This window comes from Petaurus breviceps, unplaced genomic scaffold, assembly GCF_028583685.1.
Source record: "Petaurus breviceps papuanus isolate PSGF00001 unplaced genomic scaffold, PetGlider_PUasm1.0 90602, whole genome shotgun sequence".
In the NCBI taxonomy this organism is placed as follows: domain Eukaryota; kingdom Metazoa; phylum Chordata; class Mammalia; order Diprotodontia; family Petauridae; genus Petaurus; species Petaurus breviceps.
The window spans coordinates 2,878,709-2,892,436 of NW_027187283.1; the positions used below are offsets into that span (position 1 = coordinate 2,878,709).

At 35.9% G+C, this 13,728-nt stretch overlaps 2 pseudogenes; both read left to right on the forward strand.

Moving 5' to 3' along the window:
• The first annotated feature begins 352 nt into the window (after positions 1–352).
• LOC138142712 (proteasome subunit beta type-5 pseudogene) lies at positions 353–1,144 on the forward strand (annotated as a pseudogene).
• A 5,626-nt stretch (positions 1,145–6,770) lies between these two features.
• The window catches only part of LOC138142713 (large ribosomal subunit protein eL33 pseudogene), a 263,679-nt pseudogene continuing 256,721 nt past the window's right edge, over positions 6,771–13,728 (forward strand).

Below are 13,728 nucleotides of genomic sequence, written 5' to 3' on the forward strand. Positions count from 1 at the left end.
TGGTAGTCCTGGTGTGAGGAATGCTAGCGGGCCAGAGCTTGTGGTAGCTATAGAGAGGGCACCTTATCCATAGCTCTGACAATAGCTCAGACAACTGCAACCCCCCCCCCAGCAATTTGGTACATAGCTTTTTCCACTCTGGAAGCTGAGTTCTACCATGGCAAAGGGCTGAAAAGTCTAGTAATTTGCTGGCAATATGAACAAACAGAGGAAGCACAGATTATGGAATCCTTTTGGGAGAACAATGAGGATCAAAACATAGACTAGAACAAAACAACAAAGTCAAAACTCCTTCATCAAAAGCTTCCAAGAAAAATATGAACTGGCAGACTTTTGCTTTCCCTTAGTAAACATGGTGATGGCCAGCATATTGGAGAGGGCGCTACCTGTGAACAGGGTCAGATTTTGGGGGTTCAGGGGTCAATCAGACCTACTGGACCTGGGTCCAGGGGGACTCAGAGATGAGCTCTGCCTGGCAGCTCCGAACTGGGGTGCCCCAGACGAGCCAGGGATCGAGCTTCTTCACGGAACCACCTCTCTTGGCCTTCAAGTTTCGGCATGGCCTGATCATTGCCATGGACTCACAGGCTACAGCTGGTGCTTTCATTGCTTCCCAGACAGTGAAGAAGGTGATGTAGATCAGCGCTTACCTGCTAGGCAGCAAGGCTGGGGGAGCTGCAGACTGTAGCTTCTGGGAGTGTCTGCTGGCCCGACAATGTGGATTTACGAGCTCTGGAACAAGGAGTGCATGTCTGTGGCTGCTGCCTCCAAGCTGTTTGTCAACATGGTCTATTAGTACAAAGGCATGGGGCTGTCCATGGGTATCATGATTTGTGACTGGGATAAGCAAGGGCCTGGCCTGTACTACCTGAATAGTGAAGGAAACCATATCTCTGGAGTTACCTTTTCTGTTGGTTCCGGTTCTGTCTGTGCTTATGGGGTTATGGACCAGGGTTCCTCATTTGATCTATCCATGGAAGATGCGTATGACCTGGATTTAAGAGCCATCTACCAGGCCACCTATCGGGATGCCTACCCAGGAGGAGTGGTCAAGCTCTATCATGTCAGAGAGGATGGCTGGATCCGTGTCTCTAGTGACAATGTAGTTGATTTGAATGACAAGTATCAGGAAGCTGCCCTCTGAAGGAGGTTGGGGGTGGGGGGTTGCTTTCTGGGTTTCTTGAGGTGATGGATATTTGATGCCAGGGAAACAGAATTCACCATGCAGAACTGGAAAAGGACCTGGCTCTTTTTCCTGTCTAGGACTTGATTATTTTTTAAAGCAACTTTTAATTGACCACTGTATGTTATTAATTTGTTAATAAGCTGCTACATGAGTGGGAAGGTGAAAGGGAATGGGTCAAACTTACTCTCACTGAATTGGCTTAAGGAGGGAATAACATACACACTCAATTAGATATCTTACCCTACGGGAAAGTAGGGGGGAAGGAGATAAGAGGGGGGATGATAGAAGGGAGGGAAGATTGGGGGAGAGGGTAGTTAGAAGCACACACTTTTGAAAAGGGATAGCATCAAAGTAGAAAATGGAATAAGTAGGGGGCAGGATAGGATGGAGGGAAATATAGTTAGTCTTTCACAATATAACTACTATGATAATGTTTTGCGTAACTACACATGTACATACTGTATTGAATTGTTTATCTTCCCAGTGGGGGTGGGTGAGGGGGGAAGAAGGGAAATAATCTGGAAATCAAAGTTTTAAAAACTAATGTTAAAAAATTGTTTCTTACATGCAACTGAGATACAAGATATACAGGCCCTGGGGTATAGAAATTCATTTTGGCTTATTAGAAAGTTAGAGGGAGTGTGGGTGAGTATAAGAGAAAGCAGTTTGGGGGAAAGGGTATTCAGTAGTCTCACTACATTGGGGTGGGGGATAGGGGAAAGACAAGGAAAAAATTGTAACTTAAAATCTTGAGGAAATGAATGTTGAAAACTAAAAATAAATTTTTAAAAAATTTAAGAAAAGGAACACATTGAAAGTAGAGGGATACACACAGAGTAAAGGTAAAAGACTAGATCAGATTATGCTTATGTTGAAGTAAAAAATAAAAGCAGAAGCAGCAATCCTGATCTCAGATGAAGGAAGGAAACTACAGCTTGCTAACAGGTACCATAGACAATGAAGTAATATCAACACTAAACATATATGCACCAAATGATGTAGCATCCAGATTCTTAAAGGAGAAGTTAAGTGAGTTAAAGGAAGAAATAAATAAGCAAAACTATACTAGTGGGAGATCTCAACCTCCTTCTCTCAGAACTAGACAAAACTATCAACAAAATAAACAAGAAAGAAGTAAAAGAGGTGAATAGAATTTTAGAAAAGTTAGATAAAATAGACCTCTGGGGGGAAAAATTGAATTGAGATAGAAGTGAGTGACAGGTTGATGACAATGCAATTGCCACTTGCAGAAAAGTGCCATGCCACCATCATCAGTGCCCATGCTCCCATTGTGACGAATCCTGATGAAGTCAAAGAAAAATTTTATGAAGACCTGGAGATATTCATTATCAATGTATCAAAAGAGGATAAGCTTATAATTCTGTGTGACTTTAATACCAGACTAGGCACAATCTGCAACACATGGCAGGGAGTCCTTGGGAGGAATTAAATTTGAAGCAGTAACAGCAAAAATCGCTTACTACTGAAGACTCATGTATCTCATGAACTTCTCATCACCAACACTATCTTCTACTTACCTAAATCCAAAAAAACTTCATTAATACACCCTCATAGAAAATATTAGCATTTAGTAGACTATTTTATTCTGAGGAGAAGAGACAGACAGGGTGTAAGAGTGACAAAGGCAATGCATATCATGGAGTGCTGGATTGATCATAGAATTACCCTCTACAAGCTAAATACTTGTATTCAACAAAAGTGGTGCCTCAAAGTAAGATGACTACCAGAAGACTTAATATCAACAGATTAAAGTACTTCTCTGAGAAGATAGAGTTTGTTGCTAAGCCAACACATGGCTGGCAACACAGAAGCAGAAAAGGAGTGGGCAGCTTTCAGAGATTTGGTGTACAGCAATGTATCTGCTCATTTTGGTCAGAAAATTCACAAACATTAAGACTGGTGTGACAAACATGTTGGGGAAATTTAGAAGCTGCTAAATGAAAAACGAGAACTCTATGGGGTTTACCAGCAGCACAGTTCATTCATTTTTAATAAGGCAGTGTTTAATTCCATCAAAAGCCAAGTGCAACCAAAGCTTAAAGAAATTTAGAAATATTGGCTCAGTAAAAAGGCAGACGAAATTCAGTTTTATGCTGATAGTAATAATCCAAAGTGTGTTTATGATACCTGAAAACTATATATGTGCCAAAGACCTATGTTGTGTCTCAACTACTCAGTGCTTGATACAGCCACATTTATTTGTTATGAAGATGTGATCCTAGAGAGAGGGCCTAAACACTTCCACAGTGTTCTCATGAATCATTGCTGAAGCCATTTACCATTTACCTCCCTTTGAAGTCAGTTCTTCTCTAGTCAAACTTCTAACTGCAGAAGATATTGTGAATACCATTAGGATCCTCTCCTGTGGTGAAGGATCTGGTGCTATTGCAAAAGCTGACTGAAATTTTCCAAAATATATGGCAAAAGGAGATTATCTTCCAGGAGTTCAAGGATACCTCCATTGTCTACCTTCATTAAAGTAAAGGAAATAGGTTGTCCTGTGACAATCAAAAGGTATTCTCTGTCTTAGCCATTTCTGGCAAGATTCTTGTCAGAGTCCTTCTTAATACGCTGATCCTTCACCTGAAGAAAGGTCATCGATCTGAGAGCCAGTGTGGTCTCAGAAAGGGCTGAGGAACAGTCTACATGGTGTTTGTTGCTTGACAACTCCAAGAGAAATGCCAGGAGCAGAGCAGAGGTCCATACACTACATTCATCAATCTGACAAGTCCCTTTATACTGTCAGTCACAAGGGCATACAGAAAATTATGTGAAATTTTGATTTCCTAGAGAATCTCATCAGTATTGTATGTCAATTTCATGATGGCATGATTGTCCACATTCTGGATAAAGGATGATACTCTTGTTCTTTTCCACTCAATAATGGAGTGGAGAAAGGCTGTGTGTTTGCCTCCATGATTTTTAGCCTGATGTTTTCAGTAATGCTGTCAGATCTCTTCATTTAGGACTAATACAGCATCAAGGTAAGTTACCACAGTGATGGTAGAGATGAGTAGGCTGCAAGCCAAGACTGAAATAAAGGGAGACTTGGTTCTTCATTTCTTTGTTCCCAGACAATGATTTTAGTTCTCTTAAAAAACAAGGTGAAAAATCAGCGAATCTAGAAGAATATTCGATGGCAAAAAGGTGTCCTCACATTTTAAAAAGCTGGGCACCACTACCCAAAATCTTGCTGTAATATTTCTGAATTTGAATAGAATCAAATATATGGCAGGTTAATCTTCAGGACTAGCCAAATTTTTGCTTAAAATATCAAGATGGCATTATGAGGTAATGGACATTTTAGAGTAGTTTGATAGAGAGTTGTTCTTAAGAGTTGGAAAGACATGGATTCAAAATTTATTTTCAGGTGCAAATTTTATTTTCAGGTAACTATGACAAGTCACTTCCCTCTCCATTATCCAAGATAATTCTTTTAGATCATAAATTACAGATACCATCAAATTTGAATAGACAGAGAGAATTTTCAAGGTACACTGATGAAGTCAAAGGTCTGGATTGTATTAAAATAATACACAAGCACATACTTATCTATACTATATTAATAAACTATAATACTTTCACCCCAGTTCTTTTTTGGTGACCTTATCTTTCTATTTTAGTATTAAAGAAGTTACACTATTTAAATATTGTTTAAATACTAGCTAAAGCAGTTTTATCAGTTCGAACATCTGAGAACTAAAATGATAAATTATTTTATACTTCCATTTAAAAAAAATCCTTTGAAAATGGAAGTAACTTGAATGATATATTTGCTTAGATATTACTACATATCAAATTCAGATCTGGTAATGACCTTACAGAGTCCATCTTCTCACTTTGAATATAAGTTAACAAGCTTAGAAAGATTAAACAAGTAGCTTAATTACAAAGAGGTATAGTGAAGATTATAACACTGATCTTCTGACTCTAAATCCAGTGATTTTCACAGTATTTCACACTTCCTTCTTTTCACTATCTGACAAAACCTCATGCACAGAGGAGTCTCTCCACTCCAATTAGTTTTGGGAATGTTTCCAGACAAATAATATCTTAAAATATAATTGGTAATTCTAAGAAATCACTGAAGAGAATGCTATTTCTACACTGCTACTTTTGACCTCTGCACATATGGGTTGATTTTTTTTTCCAGGGGGGAGGTAGGGAATGAATCTTCTATTTTCTATCACTTTTCCTTTGGATTCCCAAGTTGAGATCATGAAAATAAATTTTAATTTTAGACTAAAATTTCAAAATACACAGACACACAAACACATATATGTTTGTGTGTGTATTTATATCTCTCTACCTATCTATGTATCTAATTGTAATTTGCTGCTGTTGTTCAGTCATTTCCATGATTTTCACGACACTATCATGGGTTTTATTAGAAACACTACTAGAGTGCTTTGCCATTTACTTCTCCAGCTCATTTTACAGATAAGAAAATGGAGGTAAATGATACATACATGTATCTATATATCTATATCTATATATTTGTGAATATGCATATATACAGACATGTATAAACATGTGATTATGTGTATTTGTGTAGATGTATGAATATATGCATATACATATAATTTCTTCTCCACACTATTATTCAATTGTTAAATCTAATAGAGTTGTTAAAATTGGTATTTAGTTTATTGAAGGAAAAGACATTCCTTAGACAAAAATAAGATCCCTCAGAAGCTAATTATATCAAAATAACATATCATCCAAACATTAATAAATGTTTTAAAAAACTTATTTTCAAAGCAGAAAATAGCATTTCTTGAACTACTCTAAAATATTATTGGATTAAATATTTTTCTTTTAACAAATCAGTTTTCGAATCAGAAGCACAACTCCCTGAAACTTCTGATATAAAAGAAGCAATTACAAATCAGTATATAAATAAATGTCAGCATAATATCAGACTATTGAGTCTTTTTCAGTAGTGTCCAACTTCTTCATGACTTCATTGGGGATTTTCTTGTCAAAAATATCACAAATACATTTAAACCTTCAAGTATACATTTCAAAAGATCTGGAGTTTTGCTCAATATTAATTTCAATTTCTATCGAATATAGAGTTCTGTACCAACTCCTCATATCTATCATTAAGCCATCAACATGAGCTCTGAATAATTAAGTCACTGAATTTGTTGTTGTCCAGTCATTTCAGTCATGTTCAAATCTCTGTAGCTCCATTTGGGATTTTCTTAGCAAGGATACTGGAAAAGTTTGCCATTTTATTCTCTAGTAGATTTAAGAGATGAGGAAACTGAGTCCAGGTCGGGCACTTTATCAACTGTGCCATCTAGTGGCCATGGGTCATTGAGTAGTAGCCTACAAATCTTGACACAGAATATCCTCTCCTAGAATTTATCACCTCACTGTCTTCTTTTGTAATATGGCAAGAAAAAGACTCTATGTCCTAGGGTTATAAACCATTGTTCCTTTAAAATCTATTTCTCACAAGAACCATAAGGAAATTTAAGGGTGGATTAAAGGCCCATCCTTTTGAGGTCTCTTTTGAACAGTGGAAATAATAATCCCTTAGTTTGGTTTGAAAGCATTGTGGAGTTTAAGGTAATAAGGACTATCTTTCACACTTTCATTGAATTTTGCTTTTCAAAGAGATTGAGATTTTCTTTGTTACATAAAAATATACATAAAACAATTATGATACTGAAATGTCAATATATAATATGGAGAATTATATTACCCCCATTAAATGGAAATGATATTGTTATTAACCAGTAAAATATGAAAAGTAAAACATCATTAACATTTTAATGTTTATTTTATAGATTGTCTTAAAATAATTTTGAATAATAACATGTCAAGTATATTTCTGAGGAAGGGAACATAAAGCTTCTAAAATCAATTGAGTTTGATATAGCAGAAATGTTAATACTTATTTAATTACTTTGTATATGACTTAGATTTCATACACTTTTTACCAGCAGGTGGCAGATAACTAGATAAAATAGAATAGAAATGCACAAATAACAAAGTTCACAAATTTTTTCTAACATTTGCATAAGAAATTAAACAAAAATTTTATCATAATTTAAGATCAAAATTCCAATAAGGAAACTGATATGATTTTTCTAAGATAAAGACTTCTCCCTCCCTCACTCTAACTGGACTTCCAATTAATTTATGGAAATTTGGATGTTTATATTTTCAATGTTTTAAATGAGTTTCTTAGAAAAAGAAACTGTGGACTGAGTATACAACATGTGAATGTTAGATTTAAGAAAAAAATATGGGGTGAAATGCACAATGAAGCATAACTGAAGAAAGGAAAGAAATTAGTAAGCAAAAATATAAAGTGAATTAGTATGTCACATTTTCATAGACATAAATCCTATCCATGTAGATCCTATGATGTCTAAAGCCATCGATATCATGGCGAATTAAAAAGAGGACATAAAATGGAATGCAGAAATGGGTTGTCTAATTCTAATCCCCCCTACCTTCTGAGATTCTAAGAGGATATACACTGTGACCACTTCTAAAACTGTGTATAAGGTGTCCTATGTTTTTATTCTCATTCAATTTTCTCCAAAGGTTTATCATATCTACCTTCTCTAAAATTCTATTCACCTCCTTAAATTCTTTCTTGTTTAATTTGAGGTTAGATTTCTCAAATGCAGAGAGGGAGATATTGAGGTCCCCCACTAGTATAGTTTTGCTATCTATTTCTTCCTCTAACTCCCTTAACTGCTCCTCTGAGAATGTGGATGCTATGACACTCGGTGCATATAGGTTTAGTAATGATACTGCTTCATTGTCAGTGGTGTCTTTTAGCAGGATGTAGTTTCCTTCCTCATCTCTTTTCATTAGATCTGTTTTTGCTTTTCCTTTGTCTGAGGTTAGGATTGATATCCCTGCTTTTTTTCTTCTTTTTAATTGAGCTGAATCATAATATATTCTACAACAACCTTTTACCTTTACCCTGTGTATATTCCCCTGTTCAAATGTGTTTCTTGTAAAGAGCATATTGTATGATTATGGTTTTTAATCCATTCTGTTATCTGCCTCCATTTTGTGGGAAAACTCAACCCATTCACATTCACAGTTATGATTACTACATGTGTCTTTATCTCCATCCTATTCCCTCCCCTGTTTATGCTTTCATTTCCCCCTTCTCCCTTCCACTCCTTAAGAGTCTTGTATGTGTTTGTGTGTGTGTTTTCCCATTTACATTTTTATGTCTCTCTTGAGTCTTGTATTTGGAGATCAAATTTTTCATTTAGCTCTGGCCTTTTCATCAGGAAGATCTGAATGTCCTTTATTCCACTGAATAACCATCTCCTTGCCTGAAATATTACACTCAGTTTTGCTGGGTAGTTGACTCTTTGTTGACTCTTTTGCCTTACAAAATGGCATATTCCAATTCCTCTGATCTCTTAATGTAGAAGCTGCTAGATCCTGAGTGATGCTGTCTGTATTTCCATGATATTTGAATTATTTCCTTCTAGCTGGTTGCAGTATATTCTCCTTGATTTTATTATTCTGGTATTTGGCTGCAATATTCATTCCTTGGAGTTTTCAATTTAGGATCTCTTTCAGGAGGTGTTCTCTGGATTCTTTTAATAACTATTTTACCCTCTGGTTCTAGGACCTCAGGGCACCATTGGCACTGTAAATATTGAATTGACACTACAATGGAGAATTCACCAGTGGAGAAAGGCAGGCAGCAGCAGCAACAGTAGTAACATTGTAGGCAAGTACTAGTAATTTTTTATGTGGACTTTAATAAGCTCTCTGATTGGGCCTCAAGATAACTAGACTTTTCAGAAATTGAAACATTCAGGCTGTGGGTTGCTCTGAAATTGAAAAGATATGATTGTAAACTTTTTAATCCTGTCAAGGCCAATACCACTTCGTGTAGTATAATTTCCAATTCTGTTTCTTATGGCAAATCGTTGCAGGTAAGTTACATGCAGATGACTATTTAATAATACCTTGACAAATGTTGACAAAGCTCTCTAGTCCCTGATAGGGTATGTTTATGTATACTTGAAAAGACAAGCATAAGCAGCTCTCCAGTGGACTGCTGCTGTGAATAGTTCTAAGATTCTGATCACATAGTATAGCGAACTCTCGATTCAGCAATAAACTAAAGCAAAACATTCACAGAAATCAAAGAATAGCATGCAAAATGATATAACATAACAACTTATCTCTAAAGTGGCCACATAGTTTTCACTAAAGAACCCACATAATTTTAAACAAAAAATATCATTTAGTAAGGTCTAACTCCATCATCCTTAAGGAGCAATCCTCCTCAAGGGACATAAAGTAAAAAGGTAAAAGTTTTTTCACCCCTAGGTCACGTTATCTTAATCTCTCAGTCAAAAAGTCTTCGTTCTTCTTGATTGGAGATTAGTTTCCAATCATCCTTAACTCTATCATCCTTAAGGGGCACAAGGTACAAAGTACAAAATTCTCCCACCCCTAGTCCACAGTAAATCATGATTTTCTCAGTCAGCACTAAGTACACAAGAAGAGGTCTTTTCATCTTGGCTTGAGGCTGGCTTCCAAATTCCATGGTTCCTCTTCTATGCGTGCAGCTCCTGTCTAAATCTACCCAACTGTAACCTGGATTCACAGGTAGGCAGCTCTCAGCTCCTTGTCCAGGTCTTCATCCAGTTTCTTGTCCAGTTCCTGCTCCATATTGAAGCTCATAGTGTCCAGTCCACCTCAAGCCCTTTGAAATTTCCGTTTCTGGGAAGACAAAGCTTAACAGAGCCAAAACAACATTCAAACGTATTGCTAGCACCATCATCAATTCACTATCTGTCTATGAAATCAGCTCAGACCCACAAACAAGGTCTGAGAATTAAAAACAGAACCAGAAACAAGATCTGAGAACTTAACACAAATCCTCAGTGTAGTCCCAGGACCTCTGAAACATTCCTCCAGGACTTCTGTAAACAGACAAGAAAATCTTTTTTTCAGGGTTTGTAGCAAGGTCCCAGGGCTTCTGTACAAAGTATCAAAACAAAAATCAACACAGACAGAACAGAGTTCCTGACCACCACAACCGTTCCCCTTCTCAGTTCTGCTCTGTCCCAGCTGTGCTTCTCCTTATATATGGTGATTCTCAGTCTTTTTCTGCCCCTTCCTGTTGCATCAGCAAGTTCCTCCCACCTTCAAATCACAAGGGGCTCAAAGAAGGTAATAAATACTTAAGTAGCTGAAACAAGGCACTAAGTACTTCTTTGCTTGCCATTACAGTAGTAGATAAAACAGTCTATTTACCCACTAAGATTGTGCTTATATTTTTCCTTCCATTCATAGTTAGAAGGATCATAGCTTCAAGACTTTAATGGTACTTATACACTCTAAGGATGTATCATGAGGTGGTAGCACTCTGCTTTGAGCATATTAGCAAAAAGTCTTTTACTTCTTCTAGACATCTATGTTTATTTTGGTCTAGTAAAAACTGTTAATGTTGGTTCATATTTAAAATAGATAGCAGGAAAGTAATCAACTAACAAGAATTTATCAAACACCTACATTTTGCCAGACACTGTATGGAGAACTCTGAGATTAGAGGGGAATAGCAAATTTGGTTAGACCACAACACCTAGGAATATGGCAGTAATACAGAATATGTCTGGAAATAATCTGGGCCACTCAAGGAGGTAAACATGAAAGTGAAATTGAAATTGAAAGTCTGGGATTGACTTTAGTGAATGTCATTAGTTTTTCTATACTTTTTTTTTCATTGAGCCCTCATCAATACCAATAAGTAACAAAGGATATGGTATTTTTTATTCTCTTTTAAAACAACTATGGAGAAGTCTCCCTCAATCTCTCCAAAGAGAAGGAGGGGGAAATTAGACATCACTAGACAATAATATTGCCCCACTTTTCTTTCAATGATCTTTTGTTTTCCTTCTTAAAAATTTGCCCAGACCAATACACTTTATCCATTTTCCCCACCTATGCCCTATGTCACTTATCCCAAATCATTCCTAATTCATAATTGTTAGGCATCTTCCACAATACCTTTAACTCCCTCTGGAAAAGGTTTACTCACGCTGACTCCTCAGCTGGATTTATTCCTGTCTTCTTCCTACTTCCAATGGGACAAATCAGGATCATTGATTTATAGTATAAAAGGACCTCATAGGGCATCTAACCTAACCCTTTTATTTTCTAAAAGATGAGAAAATTGAATCTGATGCATGTTAAGTGACTTGCCCAAGGTTACACAGATAGAATGGGTCAGAGGCAGAAGTCACAATTTAATTAATGTCAAAAATGGATCCAGAGTGTTATAGTATAATTGAGGAGGGAAAATTACTTCTGGCTTCAGAGATCGGAATTTCATTATATAAAGTCTGTATATATGAATCAGTGTGAATCAAATAATTAAAGGGTCTAGATATTCAAGATCATAAAAATGTTTATATGTATATATGTATGCATGTATATATAACATATAGCTTTGTATGTGCATATACCTATACACCCATGTGTGTATATACACACATATGTAGTTATATCTTCAAATATATATAATTCAAATAATTCTGATTTGCTATGCATACCATGCAATTTTAGCCAACAATTACTGAATTAATTTGGTCACTGCAGACCTGGCATTACAGATAAAGAATGTCTTTTTACCAAGCTTGATCAGGGGAAGTAAACTATGTGTGCACAGATAAAATGCAATAGCAAGTTAAGGCAATTATCCAGATAAGACGGGTTAAAGATATCTGTGTCCTCCTGCTTGCTACTAAGTCTTAATTGACCATATTATTCATCTGTGCAGAGAAAATTCAAACTAGATTAAAGCCCTTCAATTCATTTTGCTTGTGTAGGTATAATAAGCTCTATGTGAAATATTTTATTTACGATTTCTGTGAAGGGGTGAATTTGTATATTGAAATCTTACTTGTAAAATGATTATGCATATTAAAGGGAACTAAAACTAAATCATACACACATAACACATCTTTTAAAAAAGAATTATTTATTTGTATGCAGACTAATAAAGCACCCAGGTCAGTGTTCCTTCTACCATATGGCCTGCTTTCCATCTTAGTATTCTATGTCTATCTCTGATAAATAAATAAGCAGAGATAATAGGAAAAAAAACTAGTAAGTTGTAAATGAGAGTGACATATTTAGAAATGGAAAAGATGAAGCTTAAGTTCCTTTACTGGTCATGTTTGTTAACTGACCCTTAAACTGCTTATATCTAGAGTGGATTTTCTCTCTGTAAAAGGAATTTAGTACAGATATTCTTTCACAATTCATTAAATAGCTGTTTGAAATTATTTTAAAAATTTCCAAAGCACATTTAAAATTGTTAGAAATGACAACTTGGAAATAAAAGTGAAATAAAATATTTCATTGAATTCTTACTTAATTATGATGGAAGCACAGAATCTCTGAGACACAAAAGAACAGGTAAATTTAGTGCCGAAGGTGACTACTAAAGGAATTTTCCTGCTAAGCCCTTTTTTTTCCCTTTAACAAACATACTTCTTCATAACAAAGTTTATTAAGGTCCTAAAATATCAAAGGAAGACATGCAGTTTAATTCTTTTCCAAATATGATTTACTTAAAGCAGAATATAGACATTCCTTCCACATAGCAGGGATCAGGGGCTTGGCACCCCAGTGATCCAGAAAATCTTGTAAAATTTTTTGCCCCCTTCCTTTACACCACAGAAAAAGTCTGATAGTTTTTATTTTCTTTATGGGATATTTATAGTACCTTATTGTAAATTCTGAATATATTTATTTTATTAAAAGATAAAATATATTGATATTATGCAGTACTATACAAATATTTTATACATTTCCGCATTTCTAAACTTTGTCTGCATCATCTGCTGGCCATCAAGGGTCATCTGTGGCTTCTACAAACCTCCCCCCAAAATTCCCATTTAATTTCCCATGCTGACCCAAGATATATCAAAACCAAGATCAAAAAAGTCACAATGTGAAAGAGAAACTCTAGAAAATTTCCTCTAGAAAATATTAAGTACTTCATGAACAGTAATTCAGTAATTAAGTATTTAATGAAACAGCCATTACAGTTGAACAGTAATGCCATCACTGTAAAATATAATTTGATTCTGCAAGAGGTTGTAATAGGGGTTCCATCCCATACAATCAGTCTCTCAATCATCTTCTGGAAGCATGTGCTGATCTATAAGGAATTATTTGATATTTTGGTATCACACAGGAAATACTTAGGCAATTCCTTATTCCTACCTCCACACCACATTAAGGATAGGAGTGGGGTCAGCCAGTAGGAGAATACTGTCCCAAGTAAGAAAATGGTGGCCGGAGGGAAGGAGGGAATATAGAGAAGGCAGATTGAAGAACAGAAGGAAATGGCAAACAACTGCAGTATCTTTGCCAAGCAAATGCCAAATGAAGTCACAGAGAATTTGACACAAATTGAAATAATAGAACAATTCTCTCTCTCTCTCTCTCTCTCTCTCTCTCTCTCTCTCTCTCTCTCTCTCTCTCTCTCTCTCTCTCTCTCT